Raw genomic sequence first — 25,808 nt, 5'->3', positions numbered from 1 at the left:
AGTGCATTTCAGCCACAAAACACCAGCTGTTAAAGCTGATAAACCTAAATCTCACCTGATGAACCTATTTCACCTTATAATGGGAAGAAATACAGTATTAAAAGATTATAAGTTACAGATTTATTGCAGTTCATTCAACCATTGCTTCATGCCATTATTTAGCATCCAATGACAACATGGTTCATGCAGGCTTAGCAGGGAAAGGATGTTATTCCTCTTTCTTTGTTTATTGAGAACCAAAGCTGTACAATACTTTGACCTTCTATCTGATCTCTACAACATCATCTGCAAGTCTGAGATGACATAACAAAGCCCCTCCATAGCCCTTGTCTCCTCACTTTGTCAAAAGCAGACATCAGATTCAAGTCACCTTGTTGTTGGTGATGCAACTATGAATGAATTACAGTAAAAATTAAAATCTGATTGTTAGAGTTTGGTTTCAATCCACATTGCCTACAAAGAAATTGTCTCCATTAAAAAAAAAAAAAAAAAAGCTGATTCTGCTTTTAATAAATAAAACCTTAGAAATAGGAATGTAAAAAACCTAACTTGAGCCATATTTTCAGTACAGATTTGCGAAATAAATTCTTGAAACAAATATGACTTCACAGAAAGCCAAGAAGAAAGCTAAAGAAGACTTACAGAAGCCATGGAAAGTAATGAGTATGAAGGAAATTAGAAGTTTACTAGCAGAGATCGCTGGAGAATATTCTATTTTCATAATGATCTTCATTCTGGTCAACCAGAGAGGAGAGCAGGATGAGGCTGTTGATTGTGTTTGTGTTTGCATGTGTGCTGGGTGTGTCTGCCTGTACTGATCTCTGGGAACAGCCATGTGTATGTGTACATAAGTACCCTATGAATGTGTGTATGTGTGTGCATGCTTACTGGGAATCCATGCTGAGCCTCACTACAGGTTGGACCTGCGTCATGGTGCTGCAGGAGCCTCACCTTGCCGAAGCTGCTGGATTCAGCCACTCCAAATTCTGAATTCCCAATGGAATTTGGAAAAAATTATTTGTTCAGGTTACATGATAGAATACCAAAGGGATAATACCCCACATCATGTCCCATGAAATAGCTGATCAGAGAGGATCAGAGGATCAGGGTTAGCTGGTTTAGATAGGTAACTGCGTACACAGGCTCTTCCAAAATACACCAGAAGAACAGGCTATTTCCTCAGGAGAAAGATCGAAGAAAAGAAAAAAATCAATGCTGACAAAAAAATAAATTAGTTTGAACGGGTCACACAAGTCATTTTGGACCAAACCTTCAACATAAGTCCCAAATAGATTTAATTCCTGTGTAGCTTAAACAGGCTATCTGGTGGGCACATCCCTTACAGTCATGTGTTGAGAAATACCTGTGTTAACCAGAAGGAGTAAGTATAATATACACATCTTGAGCAAATCCTACTTTTAGTCATAAAGGAAGTATAGAATATGAACCCAACAAATGGGTGTGTTTCTAGAATGAGATTGCTTGTGCTAACATTATAAAGCCAGGGGTACCTGGTATGGTGCGTTTTTTCCATTAGAAGACATGCTACGGGCAAGTATAATACTCTTTTCCCATTTGTATTAAAATCATGCCACCTCTTAATGATCTCTGTGTTATTATTAGCATGGATTGTCATCACTTCATGGCCTTTGATTGGGTAGAATGTGAACTGATCAATGCTTTGCAATAAAATTAGGCAGTGCTGTGCAGAATTTCATTGCATTTTCTGATTAACTTTTATTACAGTAATTTTGCAACACCAACACAAAGTGTTGCACAGTTTGATAAGTCTCCTTTCCCTTCCATGATAATTGTACCAGAGGATGTTTTGAGGACTTACATGATCATACTTCTCAAGGGATTTTAAAGATTGTTTTGCTTCCTCTGATCTCAGAAAATGTTTGCTAAAAGTAGCAATTGTGCATATAACCAGCATTTCTTTTATCTCATTTACAGTACTAATTTAAGTTTAATACCATTACAGGAAATTTATGCTTTTGAAACTCCTATCTCCAGCATATAGAGTCATTACAAAACTTGCATATTCCATATGTTAATTGCTTTCAGTAAGCTACAAAATTCTTGCTCCTTGCTCACCGAGATACTTCAACACCTGGCAAACACTTGAACATGAATGCAAGTAGTTTTTACTGGTTAGCATTTTGGGTTCTAAATTTACCCACTGTGTTTCTGTCAATATGTTTCAGTGCAGCATTTCAACAGAATATATTGACTGTAACATGTACATTTAAACACATTGGTCTCTGATTCTTCTGCAGTTAGGATTCTGTCATTCCTCTAGCTGGTCTTAATGTTTCTGATATCTGTATTGTCTAGGGCATGGTTAGAATCTGTTCATTTGTAATATTTGAACAAGAAATTCCTTTTCCAAATCTGTAGTCTATAAAGCTTATAATCAGCAAGTTGAGCTCAGATTCAGATATCCATGTAGCTTCTGGTGGAATTATTCAATCAGAATTTTATATTCAAAATATTATGGATATTGAGACTTCTTTTCCTAATTTACATTCCTTTTTTTGTCTGAGATCAACAGTGATAAGGAGAAGGGTGGAAATGGCTGTCCTCACTAGAAGCTTTCTCTCAAGCAGACCAGGAATCTGTCTGGTGGGGAGGTGGAACTAGATGACCTTTAAGGTCCCTTCCAACCCAAACCATTCTATGAGTCCATGATTCTGTGATTGTTTTCATTAGATAACTGTTCATAGAATCTTAGCTAGATATAAACTTTGGACTTTCAGTCTGTGCCCACATGATTTTGGTATCTGTGTTATGCTTTCCGTTGTCCCTTGTTAGTATTTATACCTTGGACTGAATCTATAACACTGAATCTATAACATAATGGTTGGGGACAGAGCTAAAAAAGGGGAAATGTGAGCTTCTGTTTGATTAGTAAACCTAAGGTCAAAAAGGGCTCTCTGCACAGAACATGTGTGATATGAATGTGATGGATTCCTAACTATTCTATGATTCAGGAAATACCAGACTTTAAGAGGGGATAATATACTCAAAGCACTCTGCTTTGTTAATCTGCAGTGTGGGTTTGATGACTAGGCTTCTGAGGTCTTTATCCATTAAGATCTGTCAGCCTCTTCAGGAGTCCTTGCTATTCCTTTGGGGGGGGGGGGGGGGGGGGCGATACTTTGTATTCCATTCCAAACAAATTATTTGTGATTATCCTTTTGATGATGACTACTTTTTAAATCAGTTCAGTAATCTATACAATTGCTCCTGAAGTATGCATGCAAGTGCCTGAACTGAAAGTAACTGAACTGAACATGATAAACAGCTGAATATGGGATGAGAAATTTATGGACGTAACAAGAATCATGGTGAGAAGAAGATGGTATGGTTTAAATCAGAAGCTACAATAGCACTGTAGAGAGGTGGCTGGCTTTCACCAGGCAGGTAGGCGGAAGTTATGTGAAAGGGTTTGGGATTCCTGGAAGAGACTATGTGTATATTGAGAACATGCTCCCAATTGCATTGCGAACTCCAGGGAGGCACTCCAGGCCAGCACTACCACCCAAGGCTGGAGGTATACCCAGGGCCCTAACAAGCTGAGAGGGAGGATTGTCCTGTATACCATATGTGCAAAATAGTTGTTTTTCCCTTTCTGGTTCCTATAGCAAACACATGCAGATACAATAGGCATGCAATTAAAGAACACTGGCTGTGGGTGCACAGAGTTATCATTTTAGGTGTGAATGATACAGGCAATAATCTGTTCTGCAGTTGACTTCATGTCCACTGGGGATTGCACAGATGTAAAACTCTTAGCAGGTGCAAAAACACAGGCAAGATGGTCTGATTAAAAGGGCAAAATAATATGATGGTTTTTGAAAAACTTTTGTTATTACTCAGGCAGTAAGAAAAAGTCTGGATATTTTGAAAATGCACAGCGCCCCAGTGTATTCAGATGTGTTTTGCTGTGCTACAGGTTGACAGTTACCATGGTGTTCAGGATGTGAATAACTTGCCCAAGAAAGTAATTTCTGGCTGGACATCAGGTGGTTATAGCCCTGTTGCTGATTTCTGTTTTGTTTATTTGAGTGCAATATGTGCAGACAGCTTCGGGTGCATGGTCTTTGAATTGGCCTAATTGTAGTATATTTGTCCAAAAAGCACTTAAACACATATGCAGCTGTGGATCAGTAAGAACTATGCTGAGTGCCAATTTAAAACTCAGTGTGCTACTGCCGCTCTTATATGGGGAGGAATCACAAAGGCAAAAGAAAGCAAGGTAATGAGTGTTATTTTCTGCTCTTTGGCATGAATAATCATTTGTGTGTTAGTCTCCAAACTGCAGACCTGAAAGACTGAACAAAATAACTTTTATAATGATTCTGAATGCATGTTTGAGACAGGAAGACATGTAACCAAGTAGAACTCTGGGATGAGCCTGGAGCTGGAGATATCTTGAGAATTTAAGAGTAAAGAACAGCCTCTGTTAAGAGACCTATGGGCACAAAACGTGGGGATGCAGGAAACACTTTCAAAGGTTGCAAGGGCTATTTTATAAGAAGTAGCTGCTGAAGGGAAAGTAAATCTCATCATTCAGGATCTGAGTGCTAAAAGTAAGCTTCTGGATTAACAGTTTCTTTGCATTTTTGTTTAGTATAACATTTAACAAACTCCACCAGTCTATAGGAATTAAATGCTCTAAAGAGTATTTACTCACCCCACACCCCTCTTCTTATACAATGTGCTTAAAAATATGCATTTTGTTGAGCTTGATTTTGATGGAATGAAGTTCAGGGACAAGCTGAAGTTCTATTCAAAACTCTTCAGAACGTGACTAAGATTTTTATCCTTCTGAAGAAATTATTTTGCTCATTGATGATGAGGTGCTGAAATGTTAAGGTCAACCTCAACTATCTATGCGAAAGAGGTGGCAAAGCAGCCCACTGTCACAAAGAGGGAATAGAACTGAGAAAGCAAAATAGTGTACAGGTCTTTCCATTTCATAACCCTGCCAGCTGCATGGCTATGTACAGGTTTGTGTTATTAAGGCACAAAACACAGTGTTTCTCCCTCCAGGAAGCTATTATAGTCAAAGAGATGTCTAGTTCAATTGGTACAGTGGTAGACAGATACCTTGCAAAAGAAACCTTCAGGTCTGTCATAGATCATGGGGGGGGGGATTAAAGGGCTCTTACTCTTCTGATGCTACACAGTTATTGACAAGACACCTTTGAATGTAATGACTGTTTTTCCCAGGTTTTGCTCCAGTCATTGTGAAATACAGTGCCGTGCCTAATAAGAAAAAAGATACCATTTTCTTTATTACCAGATACAGAAGAAGATTAAGTACCTTAACTAGAGAGAAGTTCACTGCAGGACAACTTGGGGATATGACAGAAAAGCTGTACTGGAGCTGGGTAGAGAGCTTTGTTAAATGTATCTCAGCTTTCACAGCTATGTCCCTCTGTGCTGCTCAGATTGGGAAAGCTGGCAGGAAGAGATGTACAGCCATGCTGACTGGAGAGGTTTAGTGTGTTGGGAAACACATCATGCTGTGTATAAAGGGGAGAAGTGTGATCATCGTCAGCACTGCTTGTTGTTTTAGAGAGAAAGCTAGCCTTCCTTTTTCTGACTAGGTAAAATTACAACTTAGGCAGGAAAATTACATCTTAGGCAGCTTGGGATTTCCTATATTGTACAGTGTTTGATATGATAGGGGAAAAGAGAAGCTCTACCAGAAATGAGGTGTGCATTTACATGACACAGGACAAGTGCATTTACATGACAAGTAGTACAGCAACAATTCTTTTCTTATCCCTATTAACCACATAGAACTGGATGAACTTCCCCTGATGGCAGAACTGCAAGAACATTGTTAAATCTGTGCAGTAAACTTAGTCAAAGAACCAGTCTTTATCATCTCAGTGCTTTGAGACATCCTGAGTACTTTTTTTGTTTTACTGTCTCTTCATCTCACAGAACAACTTGTGTCCTCTCTGATTAATTCAGTGGTGAAATGGTTGCATCTTAGAAGTATGCCAAAGACTGTTTCACATTTGTCAGAAATACATGTGTTTTAGGAGGCCATTTTCCACCGCTTATATTTGTTTAGAATGACACAAACCTGGATCAGCTTGTGGTATTTCTGAATCAGAGGGTTAGTGGAACCTTCTTCAGATTTGTATTTTAAAAAGACACCCATATGCTAGCACCTGGCGTCACCAACACATCATGTTTGCATTCATATGACCAAAAATTTACAGCTTGTTGGAGGGGCATGAGGCCTGGATGAGAGTCAAAGTGATTATTCTGAATGCAACAAACTGAAGGGGTAATGAAATCTGTTTTGACAGTATAAAAAGAGCTGGCTCTCCCCACCTGTACTGCATCTGGGGAGAAAGATCTTAGAAAAAGAGAGGCACCAAAAGTACCAACCATGCAGAAGAAAAAATAAGGGGAAATGTGGAAAATAACCTTTAAATACCTAACCTGAAAGGTTGGCTGCCACAGAAAAGGATTTCTCACCAGCTGTTTTAGAAAGCAGATATACATTAGGAAACCTGCTCTCTGTTTTGCTTTTGGAAATTAAAAAGGGTGGTAACACTGAACTTCAAAAATAAAAAAAGAAAGACAGAAGGATGTGGTGTGTTGTCGGCTTGCAACTTCTGAGCAAAGGATTGCTTGGCAGTTTGTGGTTCAGTTTTTCTGTGTAAGGGAATCTTTTTGCTGATTTCCAGATGTCAGAAAATATGGTTATTTTAGATGATGTGATAAACTCTGCTATCATATGGGAAGAAGATTAAGAGCCATGAGTAAGTGTGGAAAGTATGGAATCTGAGAATCACAGTAATCTTGATGTCATGGGGACAGCCCAAGATTTCTTCCATTGTGGAAAATCACCATCCGTCTTGAACACCAAACATGCGTTAACCAACACCCTGCACACTCACCATGCAGAAGCTGTCAACTACAGCTTTTGCAAAGCAGACATCTCAGGCCAGCTGAAATTATTCCTAGAACTTTTTAAGGCCCACATCAAAATGTCTTGTGGATTTCTGGAGATTTCTTTCCTTATTTATTTGTTTGATTGTTTCACCTAGAGGTACAATGTGGCTCTCCCTTCCCATTTCTCATGTAGGAATTAATGTAATTAATTTCAAGATGAGTTCATATGGGAGAGGAAAATAATTTTGGTTTTATTTAGATTTCTAAGTATCGACTTAACTCCATCATACTACTACACCGATGTGCAAGCACAAGGACTTGTGTCTAAGGGGTCTGGCCAGGATCACTTTTCTATCCCCTTTACCCTTTACCCAGGTCTTTAGTTTCCAGATTCTGAAATATCAGTGATTTCTGCAGTTCCTCAGGAGATTTTTCTATTTTCTTCTTCTGTCCTGCTGTATAAGTTTTCTGACATACAGACATACAATGGAATGGGAAAAGCTCCCTGATGTTTGCATGTCTTCAAATCAGACTACCACTAGGTTAACAACACATGCTCCCTTAAGGATGTGAGTACAATCTTTGTTCCCATACTAGTTTAAAGTAAGTATAAAAATTAAGAAATAACCTAGCAGGGCAAAGGATGACACAACGAGCCAGAGCAAGCCTCTGTTCTAAGCAATTGCCCCATGTGAGTTGGGACATGTTGGGAAGTCTGGAGCTAAACAATAAGAAGAAATGAGAAATGGAGTGTGGATAGAGGAACTGGCAAATTAAAAATGAGGCAACATATTAATAGAAGATAACACGTGGACATAAAAGATGTAAAAAATTACATTATTAACTTTAATCAATATTATTTGTCCTACCTCTTCACCTGTGTTTCTCCTGAGGACATGAGAAAGATGATGGTATGAATTACTTGAAGACTTGAGCTCTTCATCTGAAAAATCTCACACTACAGCATAAAGAGGTAAATGGTTTATGATAATAGGATCAATAAAGACTGTGCATCCACAAGGGAGGAAATGCTAGGGCTTAAATGACATATCACTGTATTTCATGTGAATAGCTACATAAAATTTTAATAGCTGAAGATTAAAAGGAGCAAATCCTTTCCTTTGCACTGTCTGATATAATGATTTTAAGTTATAATTTGTGTATTCAAAACGCTACAATCAGTGTCAGTCAGCAAGGGCTCAGTGCTTACATGCAGCAGTGATTCATCAGATTGCATAGCATCATAGCAGCTGTAGGAGTTGTCCAAATTCTGTCATTCCAAATCAAATGGTGAACACTCAGCCCAATGTTCTAGAAAGTCCTACAGCCATGCCTCTAAGGAAAGCTCTATTTCTGCTCTTGTCTTCTCCTTCAGTGGTTTGACACCTTTTTTTTTTTTTTTTTTTGAACTTCTTGAAGAGGTATAACTTAAGATGTACCCGTATCAATTTAATGCAACATCAATACTTCAAGGTTGGCCCCATTCCCATTAACCATAGAAATGTTTTATCTCATGGCTATGAGGTATCTGTGCTCAAATTACACTGGAGCAAGCACTCCCTGAATTTTGTTTGTTTCTGTTTCCTGCACTAAACACTCTCTCTTCTCTCTACAAGGCCTTTTTTTCCCAGTCTTACCTTCTGTGCAAGTACTGCCAAAAAGTAAATTACAAAACTGCACCTCCTGCTTTGAACTCCCTTTTACAGAGCTACTTTTTGGATAACTTTTCCATCATACGATCCACATAGGAAAATCTGCATAAGACTGAGAGGTACAAGATACCAACAACAGACCTCAAAGATATTCAAGAAAGAAATCTCTGGGACTAGAGAGTTGAAAACAGTCAAGATGATATTGAAGACCCCTGTGGTTATACAACCATCAGACTTTATTATGAATGGGTAGGATTGGCTCACACTTGTGACTTGTTACATTCAGTTCCTGACCCAACATTAAAATTATTGCAGAAAGCCAAAGGCTTACTCAAGTCGATATCAAGAAGAAGAGTTAACACCTTTTGACTATGTCTGCATTAAAGAATAGTATGGATATGTAGAGTGAAAAACCTAGTGCTGAGAAACCAATATCCAGACTAGATATGTTTCAGGGAGTTTTATTTTGATCAAGCCTTAGCCTGGTCTCATGGACTGAATGGTCATGTGGAGGTAGAGCACATTAGGTGTGCTGCTGAAAAACACCTTTTAGTTTAAATTCATCTCAAAGGAATCCTCCCCCTGCTCCCACCTGCCCTTTCCATGCAATCATTTTGCCTTCAAACTCCATCTCACCTAGGTCTTTCTGGCTCCATGTCCAGTTTCTTTCCATTTACATGCAAATATTTTAAAATTGTATTCCTGACTTCTTTGAGTATGATACATGACTCTGCCATCAGCTACCCATCTTCCATTTTCAGCATTCAAAGATGAACACAGAAATCATAGAATCATAGAATCATAGAATAGTTAAGGTTGGAAAAGACCTTAAGATCATTTAGTTCTAATACCCTTGTCATAGGCAGGGGCACCTCACACTAAACCATGTCATCCAAGGCTCTGTCCAGTCTGGCCTTGAACACTGACAGGGATGGAGCATTCACAGCTTCCTTGGGCAACCTAGTGGAAGTGTTACAACATGGATCAAAACAAAACTAAATGGAAGAGGTGGGTTGAACTCTTCCTGAAATGCTCTTCACACATGTAGATTTTTATGAACCATGAGTTTTCACGGTCATTCTTCATATGTTTCTTTATCTTTATCACTTTCAACGAGCACAAAGTACCTTAGAAATTGGGAACCCAAATACATTTTCCCTTGAAAAGGTGAGGAAAGATGAACATCTTGGAAAATACAAATAAGAGTGAAAAACAGACTTAGTGGTTGTGGCCAGATTGTGAAACAGATTGCCAAACAGCTAAGCGTAGTGTGCAACCTATTGCTTAAGTCTACTTTGCTACCAGAAAAACAGAAAGTGGTAAATGTCATGCAAATTTTGAAAAGTGCTCCCGAGCACTATAAACCCATATGAAGAAAATTGAGTGAAAGTGGAATGAAAGAAACGATGAATAGATCCATGAATTATGATTAAAAAGACCAGAAGTCTGCACAGTTTTTGTAGAGAGAAGTTGTCCCTCACAATTCTTTTTTAGGCAGTGAAGAAGCATACTTGGATTTTAAGAAAATATCCAATCAAGGTTGCCACTAAACTTCACTTGGACATGGTAAGCACACAAATAACCTTAGGTCTACTAACTTTATGTCTTGTATGGAAGAAGAGTCCCATTACAGCTAGATACTGGGGGAAGGTGAAAAGGGATGTGGACCTTGAAGATGATGAATGGGCAGGGCCCTCTTCTGCAGTAGAATTCAGATGGGATCTACAGAGATTTCTATTACCTGGTTTTATGGCTCTGGATTTTAATAGAAAACTTAACTTGCCAAGTAGAAACTTTATCAAAGGCTGTTGAAAAGTATTTCGAATTATTAAGGAACAAGGCTTTTTTTTGTTAATATTCTGAAATCCTCAAAATATGCTCATCATTAAAGTCATCAAAAGTTCCCTCATTAAAAAAAAAAAAAAAAAAAAAAAAAAAAAAGAGCCCATTGAATAGCGAAAAGAAAGTATGAGGCTAAACGGCTGTTTCTCACAATATAGCTCCTGTATGAACAGGAATATACCCTGGGATGCAGGCTCAGTATATCCATAAATAGCATAGAAAAGTTGTTGAGTAATGAGTAGTCAAAATTATTTAAAGTAGACAAAACTAAAGCTGACGTCAAAGATTTGAAAAGGATCTTTGAATCTGAAATGACTGTGTGATAAAACAGCAGAGGGAGTTCAGTGTTACTCATCACAAAGCTGCAGGAAAGGCAGCAGGAAACAACCCTCACTCCCCATGTATAATGATGAGCTGTTGCTACTCCTAAAGGGAATCTTGGAGCTATTGGCAATCGTTCCTGATGAACACTAGTGCTCAAGGAAGACTAAAAAAAAGTAAATTAGGAATTGGAGAACAAACCAAAAACATTATTCTACTGTGGTATTCCACTGTGCTATTATTCTACTATCTATCCCATAATACCTAGCCATTCTATGATTCTATGATACTGTATATGGTTTTGACTGCACAATCTTAAAGTGATGAGTCATAACTTAAAGGTACAGAGGAAGAAACAAGAGTGATCAGAGTATGTTGGCTTCTACTGAGCAAAAATCATGTGGAATTTTTTAGCCTGAAAAAAATAGATACGAGAAGGGGATGATGCTGATATGGAAAATCCTATGTGGCCTCAGAAAAGTGGAAAATTATTCAGTTTTCTGCAATCTGTTCTCAGGTTTGGAGGTGTCTCCTTCACAAGAACACAATCGCAGCCTGGCTGGATAGCACTCCACAGCCTGAAGACTCAGCTAGGACAGTACTGAAATTGAGACTGAGGATGTCCCAGAATGAACTCTGCTGTCAGCCCACGATAGCCCGGGATTTGCTTGTACTCATCCTGCAGAGGTTTTTGCAAGAGCTCAGGCAGAGTGAGAGAGAGTTCTACTTTCTCCCATAACTCATTACATGTCCCAGCTCTGAAACATAGAATGGTAAGTCACGCTGGTGAACAGACGCCATCCTGGACAGGAGATCCGAGCATCTTTTCATCATACATATTTACTGGCTAGTGTCCTACTTACCAACTGCTTTCTTGACACCTTTGTGAGAGGAAAAATAGCTCTTCCCCTGCTAGATAGCCAAAGCTCAGAAAATGCCCAGATTACTGTTCTTCCTTCTATATCCTGCATGGGGAATTTCCGGAGCTGGATGTGGTTTGATACTTAAAAGCCAAGGCAGTTTACAAGCATAGACACAGGCCATGCCATGCCAGTTGGCCTCAGTGGCTGGAAATGTTACCAGGCACATTTTACTCGCTGGTAGAAACCCTTGTCAGGGTTCAATGTAATATTCCTTTCACATACCATCTTTTGACCAATTTCCGTAGGAAAATCTCATTGCTGTTTCTTGTGTAAATCTTTGTCCTCTTTTTGAAATCCTTTGGATTGTTGATGATTCTGTGCAGACTGAGTGCTTTCCGCGTGCTCTCTGCTTGTGCACTTGCTGTCTAGGCATACTCTGCCCTGACTCGGTTCTGGGGGTACTAATGCACCTCAACAGCTCTGACCCAGAGCTTCCTGGGACCTCACTAGATCACCCTGCCCCAAGGCCCAGGGGCTCTGTTTAAACTCAGCCCTGGATGTTCAGTCCCTGCCTGCACTAAGGTATTGGAGTCTCTTGTTCAGTCCTAGCCCTCACTGATCCAGACCCTGTCCTGCAGACTAACCTCCTGGCTTGACCTGGAACTGCCTCATCATCATGCACTTGCCTGAGGATATGGCCCTTTGGCTGAACTCAGCCCTACTCTGCCTGCTTTGCTTAGGTAGTGTGACTCTGGGTTCTGGCTGTGAGACCCTTGCCCTCTCCCCTCCGCTATTGCTGTTGGTTCTTGGGTCCCCCTCCTTTAGGGAGCAGACAGCCATTGCTACTCTTTGATGTGCCCTTACCTGCTTCCTTTTCCAAAACCTAATTGTTTCTTGCAACTTGAATTACTGTGATCAAGAATAGGACACTGCTGTTTTGTGGTTTTGCTTCAACGGTACAAACATTTTGTACCACTTGTGAAGTGGTAGGATAACTGCAGAGCATTTTCATTCTGTCCCTGCATGAAAATTTGTTTGCTTAGTAGAACCACTCTGCTGTCTCTTTTGTAATCTTCTGGCCAGAGTGCTAACCTGCTCCATGGACTCCAAGGTTATGTGTATTGACAAAACATGAATTAAACAGTGACAAGCACATAATCCAATACAGCTAAAGGATTCTCCAGGCTGGTTAACATTTAGTAAACCCCTGTGGCAGGTATTTAGCTGTTCCAACTGGCACACTCATCAGCTATGCCTGAGCACAGTCTGGATATGGGAACAATCCTAGTAGGCAGTATGAACAATGCCATGGCACTCTGTCATCTTCACTCTGGCAGTCTTTCAGCTCTGTCCCAGCTGACTGTGACAGTGCATCTCTCTTCCATATTTATACTTCACCTAGGGCCACATCATACACAGCCCCGGCATGTAGTAGATAAACACCTCTTTTTCTTCCTGCCTGGAATGTCAACTAAAGGGAGGAATGCTCCTTAGTTCTCATTATAGCCAAACGACAGTAGAGGGCTATGCGCGCCAAGCAGATGACAGCTATTGTTTGTCTTTGTTAAGGTCTCACATAGGAATGAGGGTTTGGAGAAAGATTTGGGTACCAGCTATTGTATCCCTTGCCACCTAAAGAGAGTTAGCTCAGCAGCTGGGAGAGGTAAGCTGCACATGGATGGGCAACCATGAAAGATTATAAATGTTTAAGATGGGGCATACACAGGATCAAGATTGCAGCCCATGTTCTGGTGCAGCTCAGCATAAATCCCCATTCTTTGATGAACTGCAACAGTTACTCAGACTGAATGATAATACAGAGCCTTTGGTCATACGCAACCCAGCCTGGAATTCAGTGGCTCCTTTTTAGGGTCCCATTTTTCAGCTTGGCCTCTTCTTGGCCTAATGTGCTGGAAGGGGAAAAAGAGACTGAGGATGCCACAAGGGACTGTGAACACTCAATGAGTGTCATGTAAGCGAAGGACTTGCATTATTCACTTGAATGAGAGTAATAGCATGCAAGGCTAGATTATTCTTAACTGGGAAGATAGGGTGTGAGTGGGGGAGGCTCATTTCAGCCAGGAAAACTAATTGTGTGTGCATATCTGCAAGCCTGAAAGTGTTTCAGGTCAACAAATCATTCCATGAGTTGGAAAGTAGTGGCCTTGCAATGCCCTGGCCAACAAATGGCCCAACCAGGAAATGTGTATGTGGCTCAGCCCAATACCTGGTATTTAAAAAACAAACATTGCCTTGAAAACTTCATGGACTGCAATGGATCTGAGTGGTTTTAGCGCACATATTATTATGGCTGGGGATACCTGGTGTGATGACAGTGAGTGTATAGAAGCAAATAATGTATCAATGAATATTCTTATATGGCATCTTAAACTAAAACGCTAGTATAATCAAGTTGCAGCTGTTATTAAATAAAACCTTAACTTTTTCTTATAGGTGGTGTTGTGAAAGCATTCCTGGCAAAGAACAGGGTAGCACAGTGGAGCTGACAAGGGCCTCATCTCTGGGCCACCCCTCTATTCTTTGTCCATGGCAGGATCAAGTCAGCTTGGTTTCCATGGTTTCCAGCGGGGGAGAAGGAAGAAAGCAGGGATAGATTTTTTGCTAGGATCAGATGCTTGGTATGCAGTATACACAAAGCCAGGCAATATGCCATGGGAAGTGAGGGGAGAAATCTTTCATCACTTCATCTGATAGTATCCTATAGCAACTGCAGCAGTAAAAGCAAAAGCTGCAGAGGCATACAGCTGCATAGCAACCAGCTATGTCATACAAAAAGGTCCCACACCCCCTCCTAGTGCAGGCATAGTAGTATTAAGGAACAAATTGGTTAGGTACATGTATCTCACAAACAAGATGAAGCTTGAACAGCATTCAAATGCTTCTACTTCCCTGCCCTGGAAAAGGATGGGGTATCACTCATTCTGGCCTCAAATAGTTTCTCTAGAAAGCAGCAGTTGCTGCTGGGTTTGCATTGTGCCAGTTGGATGAAGCAGTGTTCATGACAATAGCTCCTCATTCACATCAAATGTTAGCCGTGACCCAGCTGCAAGTTATTCAGTCTTTTCTGCCTTCTTCAACCCTAGGAATGGGTCACTTTTCCTATGGTATCCATCTCAGTTCTTGAACACCTCTATCTTCCAGCCACTCGTCAGTGGTGGTCTGTGGTCACTGGACACACTCTACAGGCTCTGCTGCACCCACCATTTTGGGACATACCTGGTGGATCTCATCCGGGGCTCTGCTGTCAGGCAGATTTCTTGGGAGCAGGAAAGGAATTCTTATAACTCAGGTTATAAGACATCAGGGAATGTCTTTGAAATGGGGGAATATAGTACCCATTTGCTGTGGGCATGCTTGTGCGATGTTGCTGTCTGTTCAGACCCAGGATTGGATCAGTAAAGGTTGCTGTGATCATCACAGGCTGCCCTTCCTGGGGCACCAACACCAGAGTTCCTCCTGCAGAAGTACATCTCATCCTGGTGGATAGTCTGGACAATATGCCATGATTCAAAAGAAACCCAAAATCCTGGGGAATTATTTTTTGAGTGTAGCCATTGTTGAAAGAGCCTTCTCCTTCCTGCCACCTAAGGCCAAGTTTCCTTTTTCCCTTCCTAGGTAGACAAGAGGTGCCACTCAACCTAAGGGTCAGGCATGGAGCCTGTACAAACACCTCCTTTGCATGTCAGCACCCACTGGACTCTGCTCAAGCTGGTCTGGGCCAACTAGTCCATGGGTGGCTAAAGATGGATCAGGAGGAGGAGCTGGGGGTTGCGAACACCAGATGAATATTTCACCAGAGCTGATCTTTGTCAGGAGATATGTGATCCCTGCTGTGTTAGCTGCAGTCATGTTCCTTGTACTTGAAAGACAGCAGTCTATCTGACATGGATGCCAGCCATGCAAACCTACTCTCCAGCTACTGACGCTTTGATTTGTTGTTGTGGCAGGCTGTCAGCTGAAATGATGACAGATGGTCCACACTTCAAACCTCTGTGTTTGCTGCACAGTACCATGAAGCATCTGATCCCAGAACTGAGTCCAAGTTTTCTTCTCTTCCTTCCCTTATCAGCAAGAGGGGAAAGGATATTTCTTATACCCGCCTCTGTTCTCAGTGCAGATGCCACTAGTGCTGGTGATGAAGCAGGAGATCTGTGAGTCTTCTCGCATCAAAAGCAGATCATCCAGGAATGGCCCCAAAAGACACAGCCTTTGATGCTGCAGGCCAGAATTCTGGCCAAGGACAATAGTGACTGAGGAGGATAAGAGGTGTTGTAGGCCCTTAGTACAAAGAGACAGGAAACAATGTCACAACCAAGTATTTGGTGAGATTAGCAGAGTAGGGTCAGCCATGACAAGTTATGCCAGATCTGTGATTCAGGTCTGTAGCCTACCTGAAGCCCATTATGGACTTCTTAAATTTACCCTGGCGCTGCTTCAAAGTCTGTATTCCTCATACTGGCACACTGTGTCCCTCTAGGCAGTGAGGGAGACGCAGCAAAGACAAACTCTCCATCTCCTGTGCTTTTTCTTCACAGATAATGAACAGAACTGGAGGGAACATGTGAATCGCTACCATATCAGAACACTGCATTTCACTTCTCCAGAACAGGGATTTAGGCACAAAACCTAAAATTGTTAATGCTTTTCCCCTGGCTAGTTTGTTAAATAACCTCCTGTTTCAGTCATTCGTTGGTCAGCCTTTCTCTCCTGTCTGGAGCAGCAACATTTGCAAGGCTCCTTGGAGGTAAAGCAAGGTACAAGGGGAAATTCAAGATCTGCTGCAGAGTTCTGCAACAAGAGGGTACTGAAAATGATGAAAGAACAAACTGAAAAGGCAAATCATACATATAAATGAGACAGAAAAATCTTGGGCGCCTGGAGGCAACACAAGAAGGAAAGCTTAAGCTGAAAAGGAACAGCAAAACAACCTAGGACTTAACTGTAGGAGGGCCAAAGCTTGGCACTAAACAGAACAGCAGGTGCAGTGTATATTCTGCCATGACAAAGTTAATTCATCAAAAAATCTTTGCTAATTGGTTTTGGCACAATGATTTTATGGTAGAACTGGGCATTGTATCTTGTGGGGCGTTATATGCTTAACGCATTAGCAAAAAGTCATAAAGCTAAACTGAACTCTGGGCAAATAAACACAGATAAGCAAGAATGAAAAATTTAGCTTTTATCAACAATATCAACACAATGAAAATCAAAATATAAGTACATCTTATAGCAAGCATATAAATGAAAATTAGCTGCCAGTTTTAATAATGCAGCCAAGATATTTGTCTGCATGAAAGATGACTTATCTTAATCTTCTTGAAGGTTATATCTACTTAGTGTGTCCCAAGAGTGATAGCATCTTGAGACTGATAAAGAAGTGAAAACATGATTTTACAAGAATTGCAAAACACGCTAGGCATTTTCTTGTATATTGGCCATTTGTACCAGCATTTAAGTCTCTCTCTGCTACAGGAGAAGCAGCCTGAGTCTGTCAGGTCTCTGAAAGCACCACAACTTTCCTGTGGATTTGAAGGTCAGGAACAGCCTTAGCTGCCATAACCATGAGATGATTGAGTTCAGGATGCTGAAAGAAGGGAGCAAGACAAATTGCAGGGCCACAACCCTGGGATTCAAGCTCAAGAATAGTTCATCCTCATATGTGGGGAATCAAGCAAAAGTAGCTAGCAGCATGCATGGATCTTTTGATTAAAACAAGGATATAGTAAAAGGAGCTCCTGACTAAAATCAGGTATAAAAAAGTAGTGTGCAAGAGGGGGGAGCAGGGACTGGTCAACTAGGAGGAATACAAAGACACTGTCTGAGTTTGCAAGGGTGGAGTTAGGAAAGCCAAAGCCCATCTGTAGTCGAATCTGGCAAAGGACATCAAGGGCAAAAAGAAGGGCTTCTACTGATGTATCATCAATAAACAGAGGACTGGGGAAAATACGGTACAGTGCTGCATAGTGCAACTCAGGGAACAAAAATAAAGTACTCAATCCACTTTGCCTCAGATTTTATTGGTAAGACCAGCCTTCAGGAGCACCAGGCCCCCAACAGCAGTTGGCAAGTCTAAAGCAAGAAAGGCTTAACTGTGTTTTGGGTTATTAAGTTAGGGAATATTTAAACAAACTGGACAGACTCAGTCCATGTGACCTAATGGGATACATCCATGCTTGCTGAGATTGCTGGCTGATGTCATCATAAGGTAAGGATATGTTTACTTTCCCTTACAGTTAAAAGCACCAGATAATGCTATGATTTACTTACTTGAAAAATGAAAGAATAAAACAACTTCAAGTGCTACAGTTCTCAGTTCAAAAGGATACGAAACATCAGATAGAAGCTCCATCTTCTGCAGAAAATCAATGCATTGATTTGTTTGGGGGGGTTGTTAAACAAAGACAAGGAGAGCAGGAAAAGAGATGAAAGGAAAATGAAAGCTCAAGCAAAAAACCCAGCTGTTTGTTTTGAAGCCACATTGGGGAAAGTCTGTTTTTCAAATTTAGACATGAAAAAATATTAATTTTTTTAAACTATCTAATTTTCTGCCTTTCAGCTAGGCCATCTCTTTTAGTTCTGCAAAGTGCATGGACAGTGACAAGCTATTGAAGGGTCCATGCATATACAGGAGGCCAGAAACACTGAAAGAAAAGAAGAAAAAAGGAGCAGTCTTTTCAGAAGCATATATGAAGATTCAGCTTAATTGGAGATCTTCTAATTTCTCCTTCAATCTGGTGGTGTAGTGATGGCTTGATCAAGATAATAAAAATCATATTGCAATTCATATTGCATAGGGTGATGGCATTTTAATTTCCACATAGCTGATCAGACAGGCACTCATTTGTTGGTTCTGTTCCTACTTTCTTTAGACATCTATGATCATTTGCACATCTGGTCATCAATCTTTAAAAGAGATTTAACACACCACAGAAAATTGCCCACATTCCAATTTTTATCAGCTTTGTAAAAAGAAGTACTTTTTATTGATGAACTAAAAAGAGGGGAGGGGGAAATAACAAAACAAAACAAAAAAAAACCCTTAAAAATACTTAAATTGAGCAAAAATTGCTCAAGGCCACTGTCTCATGTTGGGGAGTTACTACAGTTTGCAGTAACTAATATGCACAAATATTATGTCTAAAACATGTAGTGTTACAATTAGTTTATTACTGTGTTTAATAGATGGCTTTGAATTTGTTGTTCTCTGACAGGAATAAAAGAAAATAGAATTTTTAAAGAACATAAATATTTGAGAATATAACATTTTCCCTGAGAATATGAAAAAAGCAATTAAAAATGTGATCTTAAAAATACATGCCTGCATCCTGTCAACACCAGTAAAGATGGTCAGAGGCAGAGGGAAGAAGAGATGAAGAAATTACTGCAATTGCTGACACTTGTCGTACCATATGCAAAGTCAAGACGGATGATATTTGTTAGAAATGAAAAAGACAGCAAATAAGCCCATGAGATAAAAGAAGCAAATGTGAAAAAAAGGTGGGAGTTGTTTATAGAGCCTAATTGCAATGGTACATAGTTGGTGATACAAGAGGTCACACGAGATACAGCTAAGATAATTTAAAACCATCAACAGATTTAAAGGATTTGTTTCTCTTTTGAGTGACATCTTGAGGAAATTTGTCCCTTATACCAGAAATCTCCAGAGATTATAGTGCCAGTATGGATACTTCTGTTTTTTTCCTGTATAAAAATCTAGCTTTCATCAATACATTCTAAAACTTGTAAATTATTAAAAATAATTTAAAATTTATATTATTTAAAAATAAAATTAATAATTATTTAAAAATATTAAAAAATCTTTCTTTTTAAAGAAACAGAAATTAAAAATGTGTAAAAATGCACCAAAAACTGTATAGGAGTTATGTTAAAAACTTAGCTTGCTTTTGTGCATTTGGGATGATTTGTAGCAGTGAGAGGCTTTAACTTCCGCTGTCCTAAACTGAAGTCAATAGGAGTTCCATTTGAGCCAGGCCTCATTTATATAATAACGCCTCTGCAGGCCCATTTAAGCCATCCATAATGTGCTCAGCCCTATGGATTTCAGCCAGTCTATATCACAGGGTTGTTTTGAGAGAAATAGTGCTAATGCTCAGAAAGTAAATGGTCTTTGCTGTTCTGATTTGATTACTGATACACTTAATTCACATGGCGGTTTTGCAAAATCAGAAGCTTAATTTTAGCATGATGAGACCTGCAAGGGCAAGAGGGGTAAAAGCCAATCAATGCTTATGTCAATTAAAAACATTTAGCTTTTCTATTGAGACAGTCGAAACACATTTCTTTACTGAGTTTCACTTCACCTGCCTCTTTGATTTGCTTATACCTAATTTTCTAAAGGTAGATACAATGCATCTTAAAGATCTTTTCAGCATAATCTAAATGTAGCCAGAATCATACGTATACCATTACAAGTCTAGAAAATAGTTACTTTACTCTAACACAAGACAGCCAGTGACTGAAGCAAGATTGAGATTGACAAAAAGAACTGAATATACAAATCTATCTGAAACAGATGAGAAGTTGGATGCTTTAAATTTTTGTTTTAAAGTAATTTTTTGTAAAAGGCTAAGACTTGCTTCCACAAAAAAATTATAGTGTCTATGTCAATAGAATAATAGAAATGCATGAGAATCTTAGATAGGTAACTACAGAAAGATTTTTACTACTAAATAAATGTACTTTCATATGTACACATTAATTAATTTTAATTTAAGATAATTATTAATCTTGATAATAGTACTAATTAGACATACTTAATATATCAATTCATATATAAATGCATACCTTAATTCTTCTATACCACTGCCTAGAGCTGATACATAGTAAACAGCTAAACTAAACAGCAATGTCAAAGATCAAGAACTTTACTCTTAGGAAAACTGTTATTAAGCAACATCTTGCTCCCCTAAATCTCTGGGGTTCATTTACTATGCAGGCTATAGCCAGGGTTCTTCATTTTGGTATCAATAAAACATAAGCTTAGAATCTTCTTCGGCATGTAAGTGCTTCGGATTTAATCCTCAAATGCTTGTGAATCAGGTCTCCTGTATTATTACTGGCAGTTACAGCCACAGGCCTGATAGCAGACTGTATATTACCTCTCTGCTCTCTCGGAGGCACTGGTCATCCCGTTTGCTAAAGGCTGTGCCTTGTTCTTGCTGGGATGAGCTATGATGTGCGTTTCAGGACAATGGACTTTTCTGTTCCGAATCTTCAGGGCCTTGCTAATTGTGCTAACTGAATTCAATATGAGTCTATCTATTGACTTAAGTGATTGTTAGATGTTAGCTTTCCTTAATCCTAACAATGACTGACTTCCATCTGACATTGGGGTGGTTGCATATTCTGTTGGGGTTTTTTTTAAATATCCTGCAAGCATATTTTGTAAACCTAATATTGAAATACCATCTCCAGGTAGTATTTTGATCCCATCAAATGCAAAATTGTGTTTACTTGTATATTCAGGACTTTCACTTTAATTAATAAAAACAAAGATGTAAAAAACTTTTAGTCCAAACAAGAAAACACAAGAACTGCAACACAAAATTAAAATTACAGAGCCTCAAACTTAAAATAAGGTACTAATCATAGAAACTGGATTTCTGAATAACAATTCATTGAATATTAACTTCTTAATGACCCAAAAAATCCAGTAAATTGTATGTAAAATAGACCATATTATTCACTTGATGTGGCACATTGTTATGCAATCTCAATAAAACCCAGCCTTCCACAAGGTCTATTTTGCAGCAGCGGTAAAGGACAGAAGCCTTTAGGATCCATGCACCTTCTACCCCTGCCTCTTTTCCCCAACTAGGGTGCTGCCACACTAGACTTCAGCTAATGACATGTTTCCTCTACTGTAGGTTTCCTGCCCTGATGAGATTAGGCTCTGTAAGGACATCCAGTGAAGATGAATTTGCGCTGTGCATGGAAGTAATGGAGACATTGGAACAGGTTTCCCAGAGGAGCTGTGGCTGCGCCTTCCCTGGCAGTGTTTAAGGCTGGGTTGGATGGAGCTTTGAGCAACCTGGTCTAGTGGAAGGTGTTCCTGCTCATGGCAAGGAGCCTGGACTAGATGCTATTGTGGCTGGCTGCCCTGTGACGGACACAGCTCCAGAAGCCAGCTGCAACAGCCCCACCACAGGGCATGGCTGAGCCCCTAACAATGCTTGTGGTACCTCTGGGAAAACCTATACAAGCAGGAGTGAAAATGTTGTGCAGCAGCTCTGAGAGAGGGGAGTAAGGCAAAGGATGTGTGAAGAGCAGCCCTTCAGACAGCCAGGAGAGAGCAGGAGGAGGAGAGGAGGTGCTCCAGACATCCCAGCAGAGATTCCCCTGCAGGCCTCGGAAGAACCACACTGGAGCAGACATCCACACTGCAGACCAGGGAGGACCGCACATCACAACAAGCAGACAGATCCTGACTATGGGCTGTGAAGGACTCACATGGGAGCAGGCTTATCCTGAAGGACTGCAGCCCACAGGAAAGACCCATGCTTGGGCAGTTCATGAAGGACTGCAGCCTGGGAAGGACCCACACTGGAGCAGGGGAAGAGCATGAGGAAGAAAGACCAGCAGGGAGGAACTGCTATGGACTGATGAGCCCCCATTCCTCATCTTCTCATACCACTTGGGTGAAGAAGAGTCAGGATTGAAATAGTGAAGTTGAGCCTGGGAAAGAAGGAAGAGGTTGTTTTAATGTTTGTCTTCTTGTTTCCCACTACCAAATCAGTAATTAAATATGTGCTTTAATTGGCCAGAAATTAAGATCATTTTCATCTGCCCACAACTGTAATTGGTAAGTGATCTCCCTGTCTTCATCTCCACCCACAAGTTTTCTCATTCCTGTTCTCCCCATTTTCTTCCCCCATTCCATTGCAGGGGAAGTGAATGGTTGGGTGGGAGTTTGGCTGTTAGCCAAGACAAGCCCACCACATGCTCCTTTACAAGAACCATCAAGAAACAAAGGTATTCCTTCAAGAAAAGAGAAAAAATAATGTCAAGGAAGCAACTGAAATGAAAAGGAAAATTACGAACCAATAGAGCAGCCAAAAATTATGACTAATTATTAAACTTGTAAAATGGCAATAAATGTGAAAGGGATTTCCCATAGCTTTAAATTAATCTGACAGAATCTTCTCTGCCCCATAGAAATTTATGCTAATGCTGGCTTGTGGTTGGATTAAATCGGAGCTAGCTTTAAGAGAAAAGTCAATTTCATGAAATTCAATCACAGATTTTGTCCACAGCTCTGAGCTAAAAAAAATCCTTATTTAATGTAAAATGACGAAAACTTTTGTTATATTCTTAAAAAAAAAAAAAGAAATTTGGAAAATAATGGAAAGACTAACTCTTCATGCAGCTCGTAATGATACTTTTCACCAAACTTAGAAATGCTTTTTTCGTGCCATCTCCAAAATTTAATATTTTTCCTTAGAAATAATGAGCCAGATTCTAGGGTGTTTGCCTGCATGTAAAACTTCATGGAAATCAAAGAATGTTTTGCACACCTACAAAAAGTGAGCAACAGTTCAAAGACCATGTCCTGACTTCAGCCTTACAGATAACTCAAAAAGACACTATTTCTCATTTTTTTATTCAGATACATCATTATCTGGGGCTAGGGTCTGTGTTTGAAAGTGTTTCTTGTTCAGACGTGAAAAATGAGGCATTCTTCACGCATTTGAGAGGAGCAAATTCTACCTTTTAATTTTCTGATGTTGTCTCAAGAACAAGAAGGCATATGTAATTGTTTCCACAGAAGTTTTTGCTTTCTCCAGCAGTAATTCCAATGCTATAAATGCTGTACAGCTCCCTGGAAGCATAGAAATCCAGAAGACTTCAATGGGTCCTAACTGCCTAACATTCATATTTAATAAGATGGTCTCTGCTGTGTGTTGTAAATACAAAGTAGCTTATTTACTATTATTGTGAGCCAATGCTATTGGGTGTGGGGACGCAGGGAAAGGCTGTATGATTTTGTTGAAGGCAAGAGTAAGTAAAAAGGTATTTCTTCTCAGCTTTATTACAGCTTTTTAAGTTCATGTGAGTCCCAGGGAACTCATATTAAGCAAAGAAGAAATTCCTGAGTATCCTTCCTATTGAAACCATTATGTTTCTTTCAGCTATAATACTGAAAATGTTCTTTGTACTTTGCAAAGGGAGATGAAAGGATATTTTAATAAAAGGATGACCCTCTCAGTAAAAATGTCTATTTTCCCCATGTGCATCACGTAGCACCTGCTGTATCCCTATAAAACAAATGATTGATTCTGAATCACTTTGTATGACAGAGTTACCTTGGGAACAACACCGTGTACCAGCTGTGTCACAGCCATCACTCAATAATTAGCTGAACTGGTCCTCAAGCAAAAGCAATGTCACTTTATCTCACAGGTCAGAGATTTTAGATCAAAAGAACACAGCTTTGTATTTAAGTTTGTAATTCTAAGTCCACAAAAAGCTGCAAAAGGTCTTATGGGAAAAAACAAAAGGAAATCTTTTTCCATGGCATACATGTTTAATAAAGTGAAACGGACAAAAATTGCATATTGTACTTGTTCACTGAAAGGTTTATTTTACCTTCAGTGCTGATGAAACAGACTTTCCTATAAAATGTCACCGGTTGCTAGATAAATTGTATAATAATGTACAGTTTTATTCTTAAAACATAAAAAGATAAAAGCAAGAGGCTTGCTTAGCTCTTGAGCACTCTGTATTTTGAAAAATAACATTTATTTAATTAAAATGCAAACTAAATTTATTTAGGAACCTTTATTAGTGAACCTAGTATTGCAAGCTGGTATTGCTAAGGCAGCTCAGGTGGTGACTTCACAGAAAGACATTTGCATTGACCTCAAACCTATGAAAATTACTGTGGTTTTGCAAATATACTCATAAAAACAGCCTCAACAGTGAGACCTGAGTTCCCTCATAAGGGCTTCAGCTTTTCTGTAGATTTACAGGTCTACAGTAATTCTCTGAGACTACACCTTCTGTTATGAACCTTGATGCCCTGGCATGACCACGGAATAGGGTGCAGGGGGTGACATCGCAATGATTTTTTTCCAACCCTCATCCATTTCTCTTTCACACATCTGGACAGCAGTAACAGCAGCAACCTTTTGAATTTTTCAAGATTAAAAAAACCTTAAATATGCAGCATCACTACAGCCCTAATGGTAACATCACCCATGCAATTATGAGTAACAAATTACAGTGAGTTCAGCCTGGAGTTCTGGAGTGAGCTTATTCTTTGAAACAGTTTTTGCACTTTTGTAGTATCGTAGCAAGAGTTATGCTAGAGGGGACCTCTGGAAGTATTGTGCAGTCTCCTGTACAAGCAGACCACAGTTGCTAGCTCTTGTTCTTAACCACTTTTGTAATGTACCCTCAACACCACTATGATTTTTTTACAAATGACAAAATGGTTCAATAAATTTGATGCAGCACAAAGTGGAGATGAGTAGAAAACACAAGAGTGTGAATAACAAGACAGGTAACAGGCAAGTTTTAATCAGTCAACAATATCGACAGCTGAAACATGGAGAATATGAAAACCTAATCAGTTCACCTTCTAGTAATCTTCTAATAAAAGGTGTGACAGATACCCATGGGGAACAGGACTCCTTTCCTCTCTAGTTCCAGCTTTCCAGTTTCAAGCAATGTTTTGGGGATGTTTAGCCACTGTCAGAGGTCACACTCTTCTTTAAAATCAGCACTGCTACTTCAGTGTAGTGCAGATATAATCACCTTTGAGACATGACTGTCTGAAAGTGTGGATTATCTCAAATGAGATAATTAATCACCTGAGGCATTTTATACTGTTCTTCTGGGTTTCTGGAGGTTTAGGAAATATCAAAAGAGGCTTTTCCATGTGGAAAAGAAGCAATTGTTTGTTGTCCCTTTAAACAGAGACTATTATGAAAAAGGTGATAATTTTTTTAACGGTAAGTTGCAAAGCAAAATTGCAGTGATCTTTATCAGATCCAATCGTTAGTACTATCCTCTGTCTTTCTAAATGTCTCTGGGTTTGAATGTTTGGGTGCTTAAGAAATGCTCACACGTAATATGGCATCCACAGTCTGTTGACTGATAGAAAATATTGCTAAATATTGCATATTATTTATAGCAAAGGAATCAAATCATCTACAATTAA

This window comes from Psittacula echo (assembly GCF_963264785.1).
Source record: "Psittacula echo genome assembly, chromosome: 2".
Lineage (NCBI taxonomy): Eukaryota > Metazoa > Chordata > Aves > Psittaciformes > Psittacidae > Psittacula > Psittacula echo.
Note: the sequence above shows the minus strand (reverse complement) of the source record.